This window comes from Alosa pseudoharengus, unplaced genomic scaffold, assembly GCF_046254945.1.
Source record: "Alosa pseudoharengus isolate Yale_2024_CS ecotype anadromous, Long Island Sound unplaced genomic scaffold, YU_APseudo_1.1 YU_APseudo_1.1_scf_1, whole genome shotgun sequence".
Lineage (NCBI taxonomy): Eukaryota > Metazoa > Chordata > Actinopteri > Clupeiformes > Clupeidae > Alosa > Alosa pseudoharengus.
The window spans coordinates 17,508,191-17,514,190 of record NW_027468564.1 but is presented as its reverse complement, the minus strand read 5'-3'; the positions used below and the strand labels follow the sequence as shown (position 1 = coordinate 17,514,190).

The window sequence follows — 6,000 nt, the reverse complement described above, 5'->3', positions numbered from 1 at the left end:
ACCTAGCCAGGAGCAAAAGTCACTCGTCACTCGTAGAAGCAGATTCGAGCACTTGTATCAATTGACTTGTAGTCGTGCAAGAAAATCAAAGCGATCTGTAGAATTTTATTAATGAGAAATTATTTCACAGATGCACAACTTCGGATGCATTAGTTCACATTTGGGTTTACAAATGCACGAATGTTGTGCATGTTCTCAGATTATGAAACACGGATGTGCAAATGTGTTTCGCACCAACTGCGCTGCAACGTTTGGAGCAAAAGTGTCGAGTGCATGACTCTTGAAAGTTGTGACTCACAGGATAGGATTTGTGTACCTGTAAAAAGGATTTGTGTACCTGTAAAAAGGATTTGTGAACCCGTAGCCCCTATTTTGTGTTAACAAGATATAAAAAAATATGTTCAACTTCAACTTTACTGTTACACATTTACGACTTTAGTGTGCACATGCAAAATCTGCAGTTAAATGTGCTCGCCACTTTTGCACCCAATATACCTTCATAATATAAACAGTGAAAATAACATTTGTTTCGATTCTTGAAGGAACAAAACGACAGGTTCCATTTTCATGCAGTAACACTCCAGTCCAGAAGATGGCAGTGGGTTGGCATTAATCTTGGACCAACCATTGTCTACCCGAAGGAAATTAAGATCCACGAGAAAGTTTGTTTTCCCATAGCGCGATAAGGATAAACGCCGTAGAAGATTGCACCAGAGGAATGACATACGTGTTGAAATCTGTTTGAGGTAGGCTATGTTTTTCCTATAATCATGTAACATCTCAGCTTCTGTTTTGCCCTTCGACATCAGCAATATATTGTATCAGTCTGGTGAAAGAGCAGACACACAACGTTACAAACAACTTCACACTTAAAGCTACGATTTCGAGGTCGCAGAAGCTTTTGAGAAATCGCAAAGAAAGCTCACGATCGGGAGAAAATCTATCTACAAAAAGCGATATGTTTGAACTATTTAAAGGTGTGTTCAACGTAATGCATCGTTTACAGTGCTACGGCCATTGCGGCGTCAAGGTAGAGGGAGAGCTAACGCTCAATTACCGTAATAACAAAGGTTTAGGCCCATAGTCTTCAATAGACTGCGTGGTCGCCACATAGTTTTGCATTTTTTTTTAAATCAGGGCAGCAGTTTTCAGATTGCATTATGTGCTTACATAATTGCAAAAGGTTCTCAACTGTTGTAGAAAGAAATGGCTGATCTGTAATGCAATATCTACATTTCCCATTATCAACAACCATTCATCCATTGTGCACATTCTGTTAATATGAGATCATTTTAAAAGGCTAACTGAGAAAACTTTGGATACACCTTTTGCAATTATGTAAGCACATAATGTAGGTTTATCTGATATTAGCTGGTATTGGTCTATAATGGAGTGGAAAGGAAATGTCTAAGTGACCCCAAACTTTTGACTGGTAGTGTACATTCTTTAGACATTTTGTCATGTAAAAACAGTTTCTGTAGAATGTATTTTTCTTTCAGATGTTGTCATAGAGAGATTTAGAATTAATATGATCTAAAACAGCACAACCTAAACCTGGAGGTTAGACAAAGCCCTGATGAAGCCCTGAAATACATCTGGTGTGATCATTTACATTAATCATCTGGCAGTATTATGGTGTGTTCATTTACATTAATCATCTGGCAGTACTATGGTGTATTCATTTTAATCATATGGCAGTACTATGGTGTATTCATTTACATTACATTAATCATCTGGCAGACACTTTTTCCCAAGGTGATTTACATCAACAGAATAACATTTAAGCTTCAGTGCAGAGGAGACCATAGCTAGGAATTACCACTGTCAGTATTAGTGCTAAAGGATAGGAGTGCTTGTATTTTATGCCCCCCCCCCCCCCCCCCCACACACACACACACTCCCCATCCCTCTGTGACATAATGCCTCTGTCCATAAACCCCCAATAACTGTGGCCGGGACTTTGCATTGCTGCAAAAACACTCCAACAACCCGACCTCTATTAGATTTATTAATTTATTGCACCAAGCTGAACTGAAAGTATGGTGGGAGGAGAAGTGCTAAAAGAGGAGGGAGAGGAGAGAAGAGAGGGAGGTGGAGAAGATGAAGTAGAGGAGAGAAGAGAGAGAAGTGGAGAGGAGGGAAGAGAGAGAAGTGGAGAGGATGAAGTAGAGGAGGGAAGAGAGAGAAGTGGAGAGGAGGGAAGAGAGGGAGGAGGAGAGAAGAGAGGGAAGAGGAGAGGAGGGAAGAGAGAGAAGTGGAGAGGAGGGAAGAGAGAGGTGGAGAAGATGAAGTAGAGGAGGGAAGAGAGGGAGGAGGAGAGAAGAGAGGGAGGAGGAGAGGAGGGAAGAGATGGAGGTGGAGAAGATGAAGTAGAAGAGGGAAGAGAGGGAGGAGGAGAGGAGAGAAGAGAGGGAGGAGAGGAGGGAAGAGAGGGAGGTGGAGAAGAGAGGAGAGGGGGAAGAGTAGTCTTGGAGTAGTGTCTTCAAGAGGAGAGAAGAGAGGGAAGAGTAGTCTTGGAGTAGTGTCTTCAAGAGGAGAGGAGAGAGGGAAGAGTAGTCTTGGAGTAGTGTCTTCAAGAGGAGAGAAGAGAGGGAAGAGTAGTCTTGGAGTAGTGTCTTCAAGAGGAGAGAAGAGAGGGAAGAGTAGTCTTGGAGTAGTGTCTTCAAGAGGAGAGGAGAGAGGGAAGAGTTTTTTTCAATTCAGTCAAGAGTATTGCATGCATGTCTATGGAAGCTGCCTTTGGAAGTGAACAATTTACCTGTTTCTCAAATGTATTGTTTTGTTGTTTTTCACTTTGAAAAAGTTTGACGCACGATGTCGGGAAGAGTCTGTTGTGTGCTCGGCTGCTCCAACAGCAGCAGAAGAATCCAAGTCTGGAACAAAACCACGTGCGAAATTCACCCTCCGTTTTTACATCGAGACTGTCCCTGTGTGAGACCTTACACGCTACACAGATTCCCGGGGCGGGCTGAGGAAAAAGCCGTTCGTCAGAAGTGGATTATAAATATCAACCGAAAGGATTTTGTACCAACCAGGAACAGCACGGTAAGTTTTGCTTAATGGTAGTCAGTCTCTTTATGCCTCAAATTCATAGCCAACAGTGCAGACACTGACAGGTCCACTGATATGTCATGAGAGTATTCAAATATGCAATATTTTTACGGGAAAATATTAAACGGGAAGACAGCGTCGGAACGTCGGAAACCCGGAAAATGCTGAAGTTGCTTTAACTAGGACAACCTAATGAAAGTAAACAGGTCTGGCAAGATCTTTAGTGCTTTTTCCACTAATGCAGTAATGTAATGGACATTATTCTGGGTAGTATTTTTGATTTAGTATTCTTTCTCCTTACCACTCTCCAGGTGTGTGGGATACATTTCCCGGACAGAAGACCAACAAAAGAACACCCATTCCCAGTGTTGCACATGGGTTATGAATATCATGTAAGTTTGATTCCATTTTCCTGGATATTGCATAGGTTCTATTCACTCCCTCAATGACGTTTAAAAAAAACAAATAGAGATTTGAATTAAAATGCTGTGTAAGTTTGAGATTCAGTTGATTGTTTTTGGTTTAAATGTTGTTGTCTTGTTTGATATATGTAAGTCTATTTTCTTTTCTCTTTTCTGTTGGTGTTCTGTTTTCTAAGGGGGGGGGGGGGTTGAATTAAAATGTAAATAGTCAGTTTCATGATTGTTTTTGTTTTTTTGTTTTTTTTTAGGGGAAAACATCACCCGGTAGAAGAGGACGCCCCACAAAAAAATGTCGCCGGCCCTTAAAAGTTAACACATCACATGCTGAACCGGAAGTTAAGGAATCTCATGTTGAGGTGAATGGCAATTTGAGGCTTTTGCTCATGCGTTTAAAAAATATATATCTTACATTTTGTCATCACATTTAACATTTTTAATTAATACTTGTCTCTTAAAGACCTATTCACAAAGCTGCAGTGCTTAGACTAACTTTTAGTAAGGAAAAAATTTCAACTCCTAAGATAAGACATCCGTTGCTATGCATTTCTCATACACAAGCCAGTGTTTCCCACAGAATTGAATTCTATTTGTGGTGGTAGGTTTACAGAATTAACTTGAATGCAACAGTTTTAAACAAGCTAGCGCAGCGTGGTTATGATGCTAACCAGATTTAAGCACAATGTAGTACAACCAGGAAAATCATTGTGTGGTGGTCAATGTTGATATTGTGGTGGGCCGCCACTATAGTCAATGTCAATGTATGGGAAACACTGCAAGCTTAGTGCTTATAGTGACTGCAGTGATGGGAAGAAGCATAGTGCTAAGAAGACCTGCACTACATGAGTACCGCGGAAGGCAGATAGATATTAATACCCTAACGTTACAGTAATGTTGTGTCAACTAATACCCTAACGTTACAGTAATGTTGTGTCCACTAATACCCTAACGTTACAGTAATGTTGTGTCAACTAATACCCTAACGTTACAATAACATTATGTGTCGCCGTAATGGTGGCATATACAAATCACTCACCGGATTTGTCCATTTTGGTGATGGAGAATCTGACTGGGTAACTCATGCATGCCTACAGCAGATGGCTGTGGGCTTTTTAATCTGTCTGGAAAGAGGATCACAACAAAGAACAGACCATCAAAAATTGTGTATTAAGGCTTAGTAAGATACATTTTTGATTTACATTACATTTACATTCATTTAGCAGACAATTCTTGACCAAAGTGACTTACATATGTCAGCTATATTACAAGGGATCACATTGTCCCCGGAGCAACTTGGGGTTAAGTGCCTTGCTCAAGGGCACAACGGTGGAAACCGGGAATTGAACCGACAACTTTCAGGCTACTGCACGCTAGCCCAGCTCCTTAACCAGTACACTAACACCGCCCAGCATTTGTAGCATTTTTGATTTACGTTTGTACCTCAATACTAGACCCTTTTGGTTTTGTGTAAAATGTTGGACTCCATTCAGACACTCCTGGTTTAATGGAATTTAACCATTGCTACCATTACCAGAATATGGCTCATTCATCCACAAGTCTTCTGTCACACACATTTTTTTACATTTGCATTTATTCATTTAGCAGATGTATTTTTTTACATTTGCATTTATTCATTTAGCAGATGTATTTTTTTTATTAGAAGCGACTTACATATCTCAGTTATATCACAAGGTCCATCGTCTCCCAAGCAACTTTGGGTTAAGCCTGATGTCTTATACTCTGTGCAGTAAGGTCCCACCTTTGAAGGTTTTAGAATATCTTATTAGCATAGATTTTTACGTTTGTATAACACACAATGTTCTGGCCATTAAATAGCCTTAGTTGTGGAAATGGCCTTAAACAAACAAACAAACAAACAAACAAATCTTATACTCTGTGCTATAATGATTAACTTGTTGGTCACTGTATCTCATATAGAAGAGTGGTTTCTATATTTAGAAGGGTGTATAGCTATGCTGTGTCTACAGTTATGCTGTGTCTGTTGAGATCGAGGAGGAAATGTGAGTTTGAGAGTCATTTACTTACTAAGCCTATTTTGCCCGGTGTTCCTCCCTACAGACTAGCGGAATCTCTGAGTGCGATCCTTACACCGCTGCAGGTATGAATCTTGGACTGCCGCCAAGCGCTGACAGTAATGGAACTCCCCAGGTACCCCTGAGACTAATAGTGAAAGAAGAGGACATCAAAGAAGAGGAATATGATCGCATTGTAGACAAGGACATCAAAGAAGAGGACATGAGAGAGGAGGACGTTAGAGAGGCGAACATTAAAGTGGAGGACATTAAAGAAGAGGAATATGAGCACATGATCACATGTCAAGATGACGAGGAGGAGAAGCCGCTCACAGAGCTGCTCTGTAAAACGGCACCGGACTTCACAGAGTCACTTAGCTCTACGGAAACACCCCAGACAAAAGTGGAGGTTAAAGTGGAAAAAGAAGAAGACGAGGGAGAACCCCAAGACCACGATTCTCCTCAGGAAAGTAAGTAAATCCACACTAATACTCTGG

The 6,000-nt window shown here is 40.8% G+C and overlaps 1 pseudogene; it reads left to right on the top strand.

The window, feature by feature from the left end:
* The first annotated feature begins 659 nt into the window (after window positions 1-659).
* LOC143100718 (uncharacterized) overlaps window positions 660-6,000 on the top strand; it is a 164,585-nt pseudogene continuing 159,244 nt past the window's right edge.